This window comes from Mobula hypostoma, assembly GCF_963921235.1.
Source record: "Mobula hypostoma chromosome Y unlocalized genomic scaffold, sMobHyp1.1 SUPER_Y_unloc_1, whole genome shotgun sequence".
Lineage (NCBI taxonomy): Eukaryota > Metazoa > Chordata > Chondrichthyes > Myliobatiformes > Myliobatidae > Mobula > Mobula hypostoma.
This window is the reverse complement of record NW_026948171.1, coordinates 516,879-534,827: the sequence shown is the minus strand read 5'-3', so window position 1 is coordinate 534,827 and position 17,949 is coordinate 516,879. Positions and strand designations below refer to the sequence as shown.

Genomic DNA, 17,949 nt, shown 5'->3' with positions numbered 1-17,949 from the left:
GAGCAAAAGGATTGTAAGGGATAAAATTGGTCCTCTTGAAGATCAAAGTGGTTGGCTTTGTGCCGAACCAAAGGAAATGGGGGAGATCTTAAATAGGTTTTTTGCGTATGTATTTACTAAGGAAGCTGGCATGAAATCTATGGAATTGAGGGAATCAAGTAGGGAGACCATGGAAACTGTACAGATTGAAAAGGAGGAGGTGCTTGCTGTCTTGAGGAAAATTAAAGTGGATAAATCCCCGGGACCTGACAGAGTGTTCCTTCGGATCTTGAAGGAGACTAGTGTTGAAATTGCGGGGGCCCTGGCAGAAATATTTAAAATGTCACTGTCTACGGGTGAAGTGCCGGAGGATTGGAGAGTGGCTCATGTTTTTCCGTTGTTTAAAAAAGGATGGAAAAGTAATCCGGGAAATTATAGGCCGGTGAGTTTAACAACAGTAGTAGGTAAGTTATTGGAGGGAGTACTAAGAGACAGAATCTGCAAGCATTTGGATAGACAGGGGATTATTAGGGAGGGTCAACATGGCTTTGTGCTTGGTAGGTCATGTTTGACCAATCTGTTGGAGTTTTTCAAGGAGGTTACCAGGAAAGTGGATGAAGGGAAGGCAGTGGATATTGTCTACATGGACTTCAGTAAGGCCTTTGACAAGGTCCCGCATGGGAGGTTAGTTAGGAAAATTCAGTCGCTAGGTATACATAGAGAGGTGGTAAATTGGATTAGATATTGGCTCGATGGAAGAAGCCAGAGAGTGGTGGTAGAGAATTGCTTCTCTGCGTGGAGACCTGTGACTAGTGGTGTGCCACAGGGATCAGTGCTGGGTCCATTGTTATTTGTCAGCTATATCAATGATCTGGATGATAATGTGGTAAATTGGATCAGCACGTTTGCTAATGATACAAAGATTGGAGGTGTAGTAGACAGTGAGGAAGGTTTTCAGAGCCTGCAGAGGGACTTGGACCAGCTGGAAAAATGGGCTGAAAAATGGCAGATGGAGTTTAATACTGACAAGTGTGAGGTATTGCACATTGGAAGGACAAACCAACGTAGAACATACAGGGTTAATGGTAAGGCACTGAGGAGCGCAGTGGAACAGAGGGATCTGGGAATACAGATACAAAATTCCCTAAAAGTGTCGTCACAGGTAGATAGGGTCGTAAAGAGAGCTTTTGGTACATTGGCCTTTATTAATCGAAGTATTGAGTATAAGAGCTGGAATGTTATGATGAGGTTGTATAAGGCATTGGTGAGGCCGAGTCTGGAGAATTGTGTTCAGTTTTGGTCACCAAACTACAGGAAGGATATAAATAAGGTTGAAAGAGTGCAGAGAAGGTTTACAAGGATGTTGCCAGGACTTGAGAAACTCAGTTACAGAGAAAGGTTGAATAGGTTAGGACTTTATTCCCTGGAGCGTAGAAGAATGAGGGGAGATTTGATAGAGGTATATAAAATTATGATGGGTATAGATAGAGTGAATGCAAGCAGGCTTTTTCCACTGAGGCAAGGGGAGAAAAAAACCCCAGAGGACATGGGTTAAGGGTGAGGGGGGAAAAGTTTAAAGGAAACATTAGGGGGGGCTTCTTCACACAGAGAGTGGTGGGAGTATGGAATGAGATGCCAGACGAGGTGGTAAATGTGGGTTCTTTTTTAACATTTAAGAATAAATTGGACAGATACATGGATGGGAGGTGTATAGAGGGATACGGTCTGTGTGCAGGTCAGTGGGACTAGGCAGAAAATGGTTCGGCACAGCCAAAAGGGCCAAAGGGCCTGTTTCTGTGCTGTAGTTTCTATGGTACTGGCATCCCCCTAGTTAGCCTGGGCTTCCAGTTTGGTTTGATATTGCTTCTTGGTGACTTTAATGACTTTCCGGAGTTCACACCTGGATTCTGTGTAGCGAATGGCATCCCCGGACCTAAAAGCCGCAGCTCTAGCCTTTAAAAGGGACTTGACCTCATAATTCATCCAAGATTTCTGGTTAGGGAATACCTGGATTGTCTTGCAAGACACACAGTCCTCCATGCATTTCCAAATAAAGTCTGAGACAGCTGAAGCATACTCATCGAGGTTAGCTCCCGAGTCCTTGAATACTATCCAGTCCACCGATTCAAAGCAGTCACGGAGGACGTCATCCGTTTCCTCCGTCCAACACAGCACTACTTTTGACACCGTGACCTCCCGCTTCAGTTTCTGTTTGTAAGCCGGGAGGAGGAGTACGGCTATTACATCCTTCCCATAAAACAATTCATCCTGATCCGCTCCTTCTAAATCCTTTTGCATCCCCTGAAAGTTGGCCTTTCTCCAATCAAAATCTCAACCCTGGGTCCAGTCCTATCCTTCTCCATAATTATATTGAAACTAATGGCATTGTGATCACTGGACCTGAAGTGCTCCCCAACACTTACCTCCATCACCTGACCTATCTCATTCCCTAACAGGAGATCCAATACTGCTCTCTGTATTACTGCAAAAAACTATCCTGCTCTAATTTCACAAACTCCAAACCATCCAGCCCAATCACAGTATGGGCTTCCCAGTCTATGTGTGGAAAATTATAATCTCCCACAATCACAACCTTGTGCTTACTACAAATATCTGCTATCTCCTTACAAATTTGCTCCTCCACTTCTCACTCCCAATTTGTTCATCTATAATACACCCCCATAAGTGTTACTACACATTTTCCATTCCTTAATTCCACCCAAATAGCCTCACTAGATGAGCCCTCTAATCTATTCTGCCAGAGCACCACTGTAATATTTTCTCTGACAAGCAATGCAACACCTCCCCCTCTTGTCCCTCCGATTCTATGACACCTGAAGCAATGAAATCCAAGAATATTTAGTTGCCAATCACACCCCATCACACCCCTCAGGGGGGATCTGATTGAAACATATAAAATCCTAAAGGGATTGGACAGGCTAGATGCAGGAAGAGTGTTCCCGATGTTGGGGAAGTCCAGAACAAGGGGTCACAGTTTGAGGATAAAGGGGAAGCCTTTTAGGACTGAGATTAGGAAAAACTACTTCACACAGAGAGTGGTGAATCTGTGGAATTCTCTGCCACAGGAAACAGTTGAGGCCAGTTCATTGGCTATATTTAAGAGGGAGTTAGATATGGCCCTTGTGGCTACGGGGATCAGGGGGTATGGAGGGAAGGCTGGGACGGGGTTCTGAGTTGGATGATCAGCCATGATCATAATAAATGGCGGTGCAGGCTCGAAGGGCTGAATGGCCTACTCCTGCACCTACTTTCTATGTTTCTATATATTAATAGCTACAACATCATACTTCCAGGTATCAATCCATGCTGTAAGCTCATTCACCTTTCTTATAATTCTCCTAGCATTAAAATAAATGCATTTAAGAAATTTTCCACCTCTTACTCTCTGCTTATCACTAACAGTGCAAACAACTTTACTATTTTCTTTTTCTTCCTTCTCCCCTACATCTGTTCCTATACTCTGGTTCCCCTCCCTCCTTGTATCTAGTTTAAATCCACCGGTGCCTCTCTAGCAAACCTACCTGCAAGAATATTTGTCCTCCTCCAGTTCAGATGTAAACCATCGCACCGGAACAGGTCCCACCTTCCCTGGAAAACTGCCCAATTATCTATAAATCTGAAGCCCTCCCTCCTGCACTATGTCTTCAGTCACGTGCTGATCTGCGCTATCTTACTATTTCTGAACCCCCTGCCTGCACGTGGCACTGGTAGCAATCCTGAGATTGCTATCCTGGAGGTCCTGTCCTTTAACTTATTATGTAAATGTAAGGGTTTCTTCTTTTACTTTACTGCTAAGGTGAATAAAATAGACTCTCTGTACTGTAAACTGCTGAGACAGTGGTTCTCTATAGCAGAATGTTTGGGTTATAATTAGTGATAACGTGACTTGTATTCATTTTCTAACTAGTTGAGATAGATGTTATTCTTCCTGTCTGTGTGAAAGCTGTTAGTTTGCGCGGGCTTTGGGGAGAAGGCACAAGGAGAATGAAGAAAGGAGACATGGCTTGAAGAGACGGTTGCCAGACCCGTTGGGCCTGGGCTCGGGGCAGGAGCCCAGGGGTCGATGACCAGCGAAGGAGGATCAGCAAAAGGGAATCTGTGAGCTCCAACATTTGTGCACTGCACATGTTTATGAGATTATTGGCGCCTTTTATTTGTTTTCCTTTTCTTTTGTTTCTCTACTAACCCCATACTTAAATATAAAATATTAATCGTTTAACCTTACAGTGTGGACTGAACGTTATTTCGGGGTACTGGTGTTACACAGGGGACACAACATACAGCATTCACCCAAACAAACGTGTTGAAGTTTGGTCGGGGAGGGGGCACCACCCCCAAGATCATGCCACTATATGCAACAAGTCTTACAATGTGGGGTTACTCGTCCGGGATATGGATTTTTGTAGAGTGCTGCGTGTTCACCCTGTTTAAATCAGTGCTGGTTTGTCTCTGTGCGATTGCGGTTAGACATGTGTGCCTCTGTGGGATAGGGGTTAGTAACGGTCTGAGTGGGGTGGATATTCATACCTTGGATGAATTGTTAATTTGATTTTTGAGTATGGTTAAAGCTGATGGCGAGCTTGAAATCGTACAGCGAAAAATTGATAAAATGGCACTGTACCTGACCCGTATGCGGTCCCGAGGGTCAAAGACGTGCTGGTCTGGTTTAATGTGCTGGATCTGAGGAATGGATTTTACTAGATCCTGATGAGTGAGGCCGACAAGGAGAAGACAGCCATTATAGGTCCCCTGAGATTCTTCCAGCCCAAAAAGATGCCACAGGGCATATCCGGAGCCCTTGCAACTTTCCAGTGGGACAGGAGGAAGACAGTGGGGGATGTGGAATTGTTTGGAATTTTGGTGTATTTGGATGATCTCTCAGCATTGGGATTCGCCTTGGACCACTATGAAGCGAGGCAAGTGAGGGATCCCAGGCGACTAGGGGTTAACGATGTAAAACTTCCTTTGGACGAGTGCCAGGTCATTAGTGTTCTGCTGAGAGAGGAGATTCGCACCCACCGAACTAAATGCTCAGGAATGCAGGCTGGAGACTGAATGCCGCAATTTTGGGACAAAGATTGGAGAATTGGAGTCTAAATTCATCAAATTGGAGATGGGGAAACAGAGTTCTGAGCCAAAACTGTGGTCATTTATTGATGAAGCAATCCAGAGAGATGAAACAAAAGGATCAGCAGAAACTGGAGAAATTGATCCGGACAGCTTGAAAGAAGCTGAGTTGTGTACTTGCGTCCCAGATAGAGAGGAACACGAAGCGTGAGTCCAAACTGCTGCGACTGCAGGTGGAAGCAGAGGAGTCAAAGAAGAAGCTGTTGTCTCGATTGCAGGAGGCTGAAGAGGCTGCTGAGACAGCCCAGGCTAGAGAAAACCAAACAACAGCTAGAAATCGAGGAAATGGAGAAGAAGCTACACACATCAAAGTTGCTGGTGAACGCAGCAGGCCAGGCAGCATCTCTAGGAAGAGGTACAGTCGACGTTTCAGGCCGAGACCCTTCGTCAGGACTAACTGAAGGAAGAGTGAGTAAGGGATTTGAAAGTTGGAGGGGGAGGGGGAGATCCAAAATGATAGGAGAAGACAGGAGGGGGAGGGATGGAGCCAAGAGCTGGACAGGTGATTGGCAAAAGGGATATGAGAGGATCATGGGACAGGAGGTCTGGGGAGAAGGAAAAGGGGGGGGAACGCAGAAGATGGGCAAAGGGTATAGTCAGAGGGACAGAGGGAGAAAAAGGAGAGTGAGAGAAAGAATGTGTGTATAAAAATAAATAACAGATGGGGTACGAGGGGGAGGTCCGGCATTAGCGTAAGTTAGAGAAGTCGATGTTCATGCCATCAGGTTGGAGGCTACCCAGACGGAATACACCTTATTGAGAGAAGATTTGGCAAGCAGACCCGAGATTTCCCCAGAAGTGTCTGAGCCTGAAGGGTTTAGGCGGAGGGGTACAGAGGTCTCGGAGGATTAGGAAACTCCCAGATAGGTTGGCCTATGTAGCGCTTGGAGAACAGGGTGTTAGGTCTACTCTTTGGGGAGCAATGTGACTGTTTGTACCTGGATTGGGTTTTGTGTCTGTAGGAAGGGTTGACGAGTTATTTAGAAGTCATGAGGACATGACTAAATTTGGTAGGGGGAGAGTGTAAGGGTTTATTCTTTTACACCCATACTTGGAGTACTGTCTTTTTTTGGGATGGTTGTCAATGCTACAATACCATTCTACATAATGAGTGATACTATAAAAAAAAGTTTCTAATTAGTTGACAGCAGCTCATTATAGATCATATTAGAGACACTTACTTAAAAGTTAAAAAAAATTCTTTTAACTAGATACAGCTTCACACTCAAAAGACTAATTTTCCCATTTACTAAGAGATTAGGAAGTTCGATTATAAATGGAAGTAATCTGTAGTGAGACTGTTAGCAAGGACAGGTTGACGGTAGAGCAGAAGTATAGCCAGCACATTGATTTACAACTTAAAAGGGTCACAAAATTTTTTTTTAATTGATGAGTAAAGGACTGTGTGTGCTATATTTGAATGCACACCATGTATGGAATAAGGTAGATGTAGTACATTTAAAGATTGGTTGGTACGAAATTGTGGCTGAAAATTATATTTGAGAACTTAACATCAAGGATTCATATTGCATCAAAAATACAGGCAGGTAGGCCAAGGGAGTGGGGTGGCTCTGTTAGTAAAAAATGAAATCAATCCTTAGAAAGGATTATCTATCTATAGGGTAGAAGATGTAGAATCCTTGTGTAAGGCTTTCTTTTACTTTACTGCTAACGTGAATAAAATGGCTTTTCTGTACTGTTAACTGCTGAGACAGTGGTTCCCTGTAGCAATATGTTTGGGTTATAATTACTGAAAACGGGACGTACTCATTTGCTAACCAATTGGGATAGATGTCATTCTTTCTGTCCGTGTGAAAGTTGTTAGTTTGTGCGGGCTTGGGAGAGAAGGCGCAAAGAGAATGAAAAGAGAAGACGTGGCTTGAGGAGACGGTTGCCGGACCCGTTGGGCCAGGACTCGGGGTGGAAGCCCAGGAGTTGACAATGAGCGAAGGAATGAGGATCAGCGAAAGGAAATCCGTGAGCTCCAACATTTGTGCAATGGACATGTTTATGAGATTATTGGTGCCTTTTATTTGTTTTCCTTTTGTTCTGTTTCTCTACTAACCCCCATACTTAAATATAAAACCTTAATTGTTTAACCGCACACTGTGGACTGCATGCTTTTTCGGGGTTCTGATGTTACACAGCGGACACAACACGCAGCATCCACCCAAACAAGAATGCTAAAGTTTGGTCGGGGAGGGGGTGCCACCCCTGAGATCATGCCACTAGATGCAACGAGTCTTACATAAACAAGGTGAGGAGGTCTTGAAGAGAGATTTTTGGGAGCTAGGTATAATGCTAAGAATGCAGTGTAGGTAGTAATCACCGGATTGCTGCCTGTGCCACGTGTCAGTGAAAGTGATTTAGCAGATAACTGCATGGCTGAGGAACTGATACAGAGAGCAGCGTTTCTGATGTATCCATTATTGGGATTTCTTCTGGGGAAGATACAACCCATACAAAAGAGATGGGTTACACCTGAATCAATATCCTTGCCACGAAGTCAGAGCAAGTTTGCAAAAACTATTTGGGGTGGTTTAAACTAATTATAATCAGAATCAGGTTTATTATCACCACTATGTATTGTGAAATTAGTTGAGTTAGCAATACGTAATATAGAAGAAAAAAAGTAAAAATAAATAAATGAGTAAGTAAATAAATAGATAGATAGATAGATAGATAGATAGATAGATAGGTAGATAGATAGATAGATAGATAGATAGAAAGATAGATAGATAGATAGATAGATAAAAAAGTAAGTAAGTAAGTTATGGTATATGTAAATCGAATTGTTTAAAAATGGTGCAAAAACAGATATAATATATATTTTAAAAGTGAGGCAGTATTCAACATCCATTTAGAAATCAGATGGTAGAGGGGAAGAAACTGTTCCTCAGTCGCTGAGGCTTTTGTATCTCCTACCTGATGGTAACAGTGACAAAGGGCATATCCTGGGTGTTGGGGGGTTCTTAAGCAACACCAGAGTGCTTTCCATGCTACATCTATAGAAGCTTTTGAGTGTATTTGTTGACATGCCAAATATCTTCAAACTCCTAATGAAGTATTGTCTTTTTTTATAACTGCATCAAATGTTGGGACCAGTTTAGATCCTCAGAGATCTTGACACCCAGCAACTTGAAACTGCTCACTCTCTCCACTTCTGACCCCTCTGTGAGGATTGGTTTGTGTTCCTTCGTCTTGCCCTTCTGGAAGTTCACAATCAGCTCTTTCATCTTACTGACGTTGAGTGCCAGGTTGTTGCTGTGGCACCATTCCACTAGTTGACATATCTCACTCCTGTATGCCCTCTCGTCACCTCCTAAGATTCTACCAAAAATGGTTGTATGAGTAGCAAATTTATAGATGGTATTTGAGCTATGCCTAGTGACACAGTCATGTGTATATAGAGAGTAGAGCAGTGGGCTAAGCACACACCCCTGAGGTGCACCAGTGTTGATCATCAGCCAGGATCCAATTGCAGAGACCCAAGTACTGTATTTTCTCAAACAAGATTGTGTGAATGATTGTGTTAAATGCTAAGCTATAGTCAATGAACAGTATCCTAAAATAGGTATTTATATTGTCCAGGTGGTCTAAGGTTGTGTGAAGAGCCATTGAGATTGTGTCTACCATTGACCTATTTTGGCGATAGACAAATGGCAATGGGTCCAGGTCCTTGCTGAGGCAAGAGTTCAGCCTAGTCATGACCAACCTGTCAAAGCTTTTCATCAATGTGGACGTGAGTGCTACTGAGTGAAGTCCTTAAGGCAGCTCACATTATTATTCTTAGGCACTGGCATAATTGTTGACTTTTTGAAGTAAGTGGGAACTTCCTGCCATAGCAGCAAGAGGTTGCAAAAATCCTTGAATAGTCCCACCAGTTGGTTGGTACAGGTTTTCAGAGCCTTATCAGGTCTCCAGTGGGACCTGCTGCCTTTCAAGGATTCACTCTCTTTAAAGACAGTCTAACATTGGCCTCTGAGACAGAGATCACAGGGTCGTCATGTGCAGCAGGGATCACAGCTGTAGTTATATTCTCCCTTTCAAAGCAGGCATAGAAGTTATTGAGTTCATCTGGTAGTGAAGCATTGCTGCCATTCATGCTATTGGGTATCATTTATAGGAAGTTATGTATTGCAAACCCTGGAGGAGTTGTAACACACACAACACGCTGGAGGAACTCAGCAGGTTGGCCTGAAACTTCGTCTGATCTTTTCCACGGATGCTGCCCGACCTGCTGAGTTCCTCCAGCGTGTTGTGACTGTTGCTTTGACCCCAGCATCTGCAGATTATTTTGTGTCCTGGAGGAGTTGTTATGCATCCATTGATACCTCCAATTTTTTTTGAAATTTTCTCATCAACATTGAAATAGCCCTTCATGTCGTACAAACCTGGGTCACCAGACTTGAATGCCACTGATCTAACCTTCAGAAGGTGATGTACCTCCTGGTTCATCCATGGCTTTTGGTGTGGGAATGTACAGTAAGTCTTTGTGAGCACACACTCATCCACACAGATTTTAATAAAGTCAGTAATTCTATCTATTCATCTATCTATCTATCTATCTATCTATCTATCTATCTATCTATCTATCTATCTATCTATCTATCTATCTATCTATCTATCTATCTATCTATCTATCTATCTACCTATCTATCTAGCTATCTATCTATCTATCCATCCATCCATCCATCCATCCATCTATTATCTATCTATCCATTCATCCATCCATCCATCTATCTATCTATCTATCTATCTATCTATCTATCTATCTATCTATCTATCCATTACCTTAAGAAACTGTGATGTTTCTGCTGCTGAACCGTCGAATCATCAGCCGGGTGCGTCCTTCTTCAGACATTTCATCCCCTAACCTGGAACATCCTCGGGATGATGGAACAGCAGAAGGTGATCAGTCTTCTACCCCCAACAGTCAGACATCCAGCTAACATCATCCCTTCACAGACAAAGCCAAATGGATGCTCTCTCTGCTGCTTGACCCATGGTGTTAATGGCTCTTTTCCTGGTTCTCCCTTGCATCTCTAAAGCTGCCATCATCTTCCAGCATGACATGGTGGGAAATCCTCTTGCCCCCACTTTGACAGGGAAGTTCCACGTCTGCCAGCCTTGCAGTCTGCAGTCCGCCACCAGGTCTTTGTACCTCGTAAGTTTCCTCTCGTGAGCCTCTTGGCATTGGGTCTCCCATGGTACTGTTAGCTCTATCACCACGAGCTTCTTTGCACTCTCTGACAATAGTAGAATGTCTGGTCGAAGAGCGGTCTCTACTATTGGTGGGAATTTCAAGATCGACCTTCATCTCCCCTTCCTTTACCACGCTCAGGCTACCGTCTCTATGCTTGTTTGTTGTTGCAGCATGTTCCCCGGTCTTGATGAAGTTGATGAATTTTCGTTGGCTGTCCTTTCTGTGGTCCGTCTTCCTCTCTGTCTCCAAAGTGTGGGCGAGTGCTCTCAAAACCTGGTCGTGTTTCTATCTGTACCGTCCCTGGGAAAGGGCAACCTGGCATGAAGAAAGAATATGCTCTAGGTTTGCTGGTTTCTGGCACAGATGGCACGTTGGGTCTTCTGTTATTCCTCAGTTCTGCAGGTTTGTTGGAGTTGGTAATACATCATACCTGGCCCTCAGTAAGAACTGGAGTTGGAAGGATGAATATTTCCATATGTCATTCCATGTCAACACTCTCTGTTCTGTTTCCCACTTTGTCCAGGTCTCTTGACTCCCCATCTCCACTGCTCGCACATATCTAGCCTCCTCCTCTTTCTTCCTTATCTCCTGCTGCACCAAGTGCCATCTGTCCTTAGGGTTGGCCTCCCTCCACCTGACTGTTGACTCACATGTGAGGCCCTTGTCCGCCCTTATATACTATTTCGACAACGTCTCTGTGGCGAAGTCAGGACTCTGCTTCCTCTACCGCCTCTGCCGCCTTCTATTTGCTCTCTGTCTGTTTCTTGACTCCCGCTTCACTGACCTTGTCCTCCTTTGAGTCTTTGAGGGTCATGATGAGGCATGCGTTCCCTGCCTTAAATTCCTCTACAACTGAGGAGCGGGGCAACTGGAGCTTGGCTGACTTGCTGTAGAGCCCTGTTGAAGAGAAGCACTGTGGTTCTCCTAACCACCTTCTCAGATACTGATTTATCTTCCTCTCCATGCCCTTGATTGTTGACAGGGTGGTGTCATACAGCATCATTGGTCATATTAGTCTGGGTAGGAGCCCATGTTGGAAGATTCATGCCTTAAACTTTCCTGGTAAATCTGATTTGTCGATCCTTACCAGCCTTTCTGTTGTTTTTTGCTCCAGGCGTCTGCATCCTGGATCTTCAAGGTGAACTTCTGGGTAAGTTGGCCCACCAAACACCTTGATTTGGCAGATTTAAATTTCATTCGTGCCCATGTGGCAGTCTCGTCCATTGCCTGGAGTACCCATCTGGCCTGGATATGTATTGTGGTTGTAATTGTAAGGTTATCCATGAATCCTCTGCCTGGTGGCTGTCCAATATTAGTGCTTGTCTTTGGCCCCCTGGTCTCTCTTTTCCCTGCCTCTATAAGTAGATTCATGGCCATGACAAAGAGGACTACTGATATAATGCAGCCAGTCACAATACCCTTCTCTACTCGCTGCCATGATGTTATGTAGTCCTGCACGCTGAACCTTAGGTGAATCCCCTCAAAATAGCTGGCCAGATCTTGGTGACCTTCTCCGGGATATGGTAGTGTTTCAGTGCTGTCTCGATGAGCTTGTGTGGCACTGTACCATAGGCATTGGCTAAATCCAACCACACAACCGTCAGGTTCCCTTCGGTTGCCTTGGCCTTTTTTAACAGCTGGGATATAACACTTGTGAGTTCCACACAACCTGGGAATCCAGGAATCCCTCCCTTTTGCACTGCCATATCTATGTATTGGTTTTCTACCATGTATGATGTCATCCTTCTTACTAGAACAGTGAAGCATATTTTTCCTTCAACGTTGAGGAGGGAAATGGTCCTGAACTGCTTGATCTCAGTTGAGTTTTCCTCTTTTGGCACAAAGCATCCTTCAGCCGCTTGCCAGAAAGGTGGTATCTGGCCCTTCCTCCAGATGACTCTCATCAGCCTCCACATCCTCTTGAGAAGCTTTGGGCACTCCTTGTAGACATTATATGTGACCCCATTGGGCCCAGGTGCTGCACCTGCCCCGTCCTTCTGACGGCTTCTCTTACTTCCTTCAGTCTTGGCTCTTTCTCGTCTAGAGGTTTCTGCGGCTGATGCATTGGCTCAATCCTGCTGTTCTCCCCCAGTGGCAGGTCTCGTCTTTCATCTGAGTGTGTTTCCTGCAGGTATGCCTCCACTTCCTCTCTTGGTTTCCCCAGTTTGCCTAATCTTTCCCCTTCTAACACACTTGCAGAAAAACAATAAGAGTTCCTGATGAAAGCAGCCCTTTTCCTATTCTTCTTACGCTTGTTCTTCCTTATCCTTTCTGCATGCCGAAGTTCTTTAAGCCTCCAACTCAGGTCTTGTCTCAATTGCCTCAGTCTTTCTCTCTCTTCTACACTGCTTCTTCTGTACCTGTTGGAGAGTGTTCTGATTCACGTCTTATGCTGGTTATTTCCCTCTCTCACCTACTAGTCCGGTAAACTCTCTTCTCCTTTATCTTCTCCACCACACCAAATCAGTCTTCTCCAATGGAGAACACTAATCCGCACATATTCTCAAGCTTCTTCTCCACAGGACCTATGAGTATCATCTCAAGAAGCCTGTCCATGTCCTCGTCGAATTTCTCCTACTCACCACTGTTCACTGGGAGCCAGTTTATTCTTTCCTTTCTCTCCTCTGGAAGTCTCACACAGCTTTCCCCCCACCCATCAGTTGATCCCCTTCTGTGTTCCTGGGTTGAAGCAGTAGGTTGAAGGGCCTCAGTACTATGGGGTTGTTCCAGACTGTGTTCCTCCACCATCTCACCAGCCACTGTTGTGCATTCCTCCTGCCTCTCACCAGTCAATAGATCCACACTCTCTGGGTGAAAAAGATTTTCCTCAACTCCATTCTAAATGGCCTACCCCTAAACTGGTTCTGGACTCACCCATCAGTGGGAACATGCTTCCTGCCTCCAGCGTGTCCAATCCCTTAATAATCTTATATGTTCCAATAAGGTCCCCTCTCAGCCTTCTAAATTCCAGAGTATACAAGACCAGTCACTCCAATCTTTCGGCATATGACAGTCTCGCTATCCTGGGAATTAACCTTGTGAACCTACACTGCAGTCCCTCAATAGCAAGAATGTCCTTCCTCAAATTTGGAGACCAAATCTGCACACATTATTCCAGGTGTGGTCTCACCAGGGCCCTGTACAGCTGCAGAAGGACCTCTTTGCTCTTATACTCAATTCCCCTTGTTATGAAGGCCAGCATGCCATTAGCTTTGTTCACAGCCTGCTGTACTTGCATGCTTGCTTTCAGTGAATGATGTACAAGAACACCTAAATCTCATTGTACTTCCCCTTTTCCAAACTTGACTCCATTTAGATAATAATCTGCCTTCCCGTTCTTACCACCAAAGTGGATAATCTCACATTTATTCACATTAAACTGCGTCTGCCATGCATCTGCCCACTCACCCAGCCTGACCAAGTCACCCTGCATTCTCATAACATCCTCTTCACATTTCACACTGCCACCCAGCTTTGTGTCAACCGTAAGTTTGCTAATGTTACTTTTAATTCCCTCATCTAAATCATTAATATATATTGTAAACAGCTGCGGTCCCAGCACTGAACACTGCGGTACTCCACTGGTCACCACCTGCCATTCCGGAAGGGACCCATTAATCGCTACTCTTTGTTTTCTGTCAGCCAGCCAAATTTCAATCCATGTCAGTACTCTGCCCACAATACCATGCACCCTAATTTTGCCCACTAATCTCCTATGTGGGACTTTACCAAAGGCTTTCTGCAAGTCCAGGTACACTACATCCACTGGTTCTCCCTTGTCCATTTTCATAGTTACATTCTCAAAAAATTCAAGAAGATTAGTCAAACACGATTTCCCCTTCGTAAATCCATGTTGACTCGGACCGATCCTGTTACTGCTATCCAGATTTGTCGTAATTTCATCTTTTATATGTACAGGATCTTTCTTCTTTTGTATGTTAAAGTTAAAAAGGCTTCTTTGTTATGTTATGATTGGGAATGCTTCTTTGTTATGTTAAACGCTGAGAAAGCTTTGCGCCAGCAGCTTGTTGTGGGTTAAGGGGTGATAGAGAATGTTACGAACCAATTGGGATAGTTTCATGACTTTGGTGTATCTGGAAGATATGTATGCGCGGGGTTTTGAGGGAGAAGGCGGGAGAGCGAGACAGAGGATGGACCAGGTGCCGTGATGTCCGCTAATGGGGTCGGACCCCGAGGAGGGCATTCAGCGAGGAGACAGAGATGGACTCATGTGGAATGTCTGGTCAACCACTGTTATTGGTCCCAGGCGGCTGGTCGAGGTGGTCCGAGGGGTCGCAGGGTGAAGAAGAAGGTTCTTGAGCTCCAACTGTTTTATGCACGAAGAGATTGGATTTTGATAAGTGTAGCCCCTTTTATTTTCCTTTTGTATTTTATTCTCTATTAGTTATATAGTTCCAGCCATATCTATAAACTGTAAATCATTTAATTGTAGCTAGTATATTGTCTGTTATTTGGGCAGGGTGGGGTACATCACACAGCATCCACACAAAATAATTACCCAGTTTAGCAGGGCCGAGGGCTGTTTCCCCAGACGACAGCAAGCCTAGCAACCCTGAGGGTGGCGAGGGTAGCTACACATAATTGACTCCAGCATCTTTCCCACCACCGACGTCAGGCCAACCGGTTCCTTGTTTTCTCTCTTCCTCCCTTCTTGAAGAGAGGGACAACATTAGCCACCCTCCAATCCACAGGAACTGATCCTGAGTCTATACAACAGTGAAAAATGATTACTAATGCGTCCATGATTTCTAAAGCTACCTCCTTAAGTACCCTGGGATGCAGACCATCGGGTCCCAGGGACTTATCAGCCTTCAGACCCAACAGTCTATCCAACACCATTTCCTTCAATTCATCCATTACCCTAGGTCCTTTGGCCACTATTATATCTGGGAGATTGTTTGTGTCTTCCCGAGTAAAGACAGATCCAAAGTCCTGACGAAGGGTCTCGGCCTGAAACGTCGACTGCGCCTCTTCCTATAGATGCTGCTTGGCCTGCTGCGTTCACCAGCAACTTCGATGTATTTTGCTCCAAAGTACCTGTTCAACTCATCTGCCATTTCCTTGTTCCCCATAATAAATTCACCCGTTTCTGTCTTCAAGGGCGCAATTTTGGTCTTAACTATTTTTTTCCTTTTCACATACTTAAAGAAGCTTTTACTATCCTCCTTTATATTCTTGGCTAGTTTACCTTCGTACCTCATTTTTTCTCTGTGAATTGCCTTTTTAGTTACCTTCTGTTGCTCTTTAAAAGTTTCCCAGTCCTCTGGCTTCCCACTCATCTTTGCTATGTTATACTTCTCCTTTATTTTTATATTGCCCAATATTTCCCTCGTCAGCCACAATCTCCCATTACTCCCCTTAGGATCTTTCCTCCTCTTTCGAACGAACTGATCCTGCACCTTCCGCATTATTCCCAGAAAAAATTGCCATTGCTGTCCCACTGTCATCCCTGCTAGGGTATTGTTCCATTGAACTTTGACCAGCTCCTCCCTCATAGCACCATAGTTCCCTTTGTTCAACTGTAATACTGACACTTCCGAGTTTCCCTTCTCCCTCTCAAATTCTAGATTAAAACTTACCATATTATGGTCACTAACTCCTAATGGCTCCTTTACCTCGAAGTCCCTGATCATTTCCAGTTCATTGCACAACACTAAATCTAGAATTGCGTTCTCTCTGGTAGGCTCCAGTACAAGCTGCTCTAAGAATCCATCTCGGAGGGACTCCACAATCTGCCTTTCTTGGGGTCCAGTACCAATCTGATTCCTCCAGTCTACCTGCATGTTGAAATCCCCCATAACAACTGCAGCTTTGCGACATGCCAATTTTAACTCTTGATTCAACTTACACCCTACATCCAGACTACTGTTTGGGGGCCTGTAGATAACTCCCATTAGGGTCTTTCTACCCTTAGAATTTCTCAGTTCTATCCATACTGACTCTATGTCTCCTGATTCTATGTCCCCCCTCGCAAGGGACTGAATATCATTCCTCACCAACAGAGCCACCCCACCCCCTCTGCCCATCAGTCTGTCCTTTCGATAGGACGTATACCCTTGAATATTCATTTCCCAGGCCTGTCCATTTGAAGCCCTGTCTCTGTTATTCCCACAACATCATACTTACCAATTTCCAACTGTGCCTCAAGCTCGTCTACTTTATTTCTTATACTCTGTGTGTTCATATACAATACTTTTAATTCATTACTCCCCTCATCTCCCATATCAATTCCTATTTCACTTGGCCATACTGTACAATCCCTTCTTGAGCTTTCTGCTCTGTTGATTCTGCTGTCTTTCTTAACTTTTCTTATTCTCACTTTCCCTTTATCTCCATCCTTATATTTCCAGTTCATCCCCTCCCCCCACCCCCGCTACTTAGTTTAAACACACCCGTGTTGCAGTGGCAAACCCGCCTGCCAGAATGCTAGTCCCCTGCTTAGTAAGGTGCAACCCGTCCCTTTTGTACAATTCATCCTTACCACAAAACATACCCCCAATGGTCCAAGAATGTAAATCCAAGCTTCCTGCACCATTTCCTCAGCCACACATCCAGATCCATTATCTTGCTGTTCTTGCCCACTGCAGCACGAGGAACTGGAAGCAAACCGGAGATAACCACCCTGGAGGTCCTGCTTTTCAGCCTTCTTCCCAGTTCTCTGAAGTCACGCTGCAGAATGTCTTTCCTCTTCTTCCCCACGTTATTTGTGCCGACAAGCACCACCACTTCCAGATGTTCACCTTCACTCTTGAGGATTCCCTGAAATCGGTCCGTGACATCCTGGATCCCAGCACCAGGGAGGCAACACACCATCCTTAAATCCCGCCTGTTGTCACAGAAACCCCTTTCTGTACCTCCCACGATTGAGTCCCCTACTACCACGGCTCTGCTTGACGTCTGTCTCCTCGGCTTTGCCTCAATCCCAATTGTTGACTCGCAGACCAAACTGCCTCTCAAGCTGGCACTGTCTTCTGTCCCAACAGCTTCCAAGAGGGTGAACCTGTTTATGAGAGGCACATCCTCCGGGGTCTCCTGTACTTCAAGCATCCTTTCCTTGCTCATCGTCACTCCCCCTTCTCTCTTCTGGTATCCTTGGTGTAACAACCTCACTGTAGGTCCTGTCCAGAAAACTCTCGTTTTCCCGGATGAACCTAAGGTCATCTAGTTGCCTCTCTAGTGCTGCAACACAGTCCTTCAGAAGCTGAAACTGGACACATTTTCCACAGGTGTAGGAGCCAGAGGCACTGTCAGTGTCCCTGGCCTCCCACATCATGCACACAGCACACTGAATCAGCCTAGCGGTCATCTCTTCACCACTTCTCACCCTTTCCAATTGTGGCGTAGTCTCCTCTCTCAGCCTCCTCGCCGAAGACTCTCAAGGGGTCCTCACTTGGAATGAAGCTTGTCCTCAGCCTCTCGAGCCAAAGCCTTCCTACTCTGTCTCCCACTACTCCGACACCCTCTACAACATCGCCTGCTCCGTCAAACTGCTCTCTTTTAAATACTCCCACTGACTCACGGACTGATTTGCACATGCTTGCGCAGTCCTGTCCCGATCAACCACGGAGAAAAATGGTCCTACACTTGGATTTCAC

At 44.9% G+C, this 17,949-nt stretch overlaps 1 pseudogene; it reads right to left on the bottom strand.

Moving 5' to 3' along the window:
• The window catches only part of LOC134341424 (uncharacterized), a 90,551-nt pseudogene extending 72,927 nt beyond the window's left edge, over positions 1-17,624 (bottom strand).
• Positions 17,625-17,949: the final 325 nt, after the last annotated feature.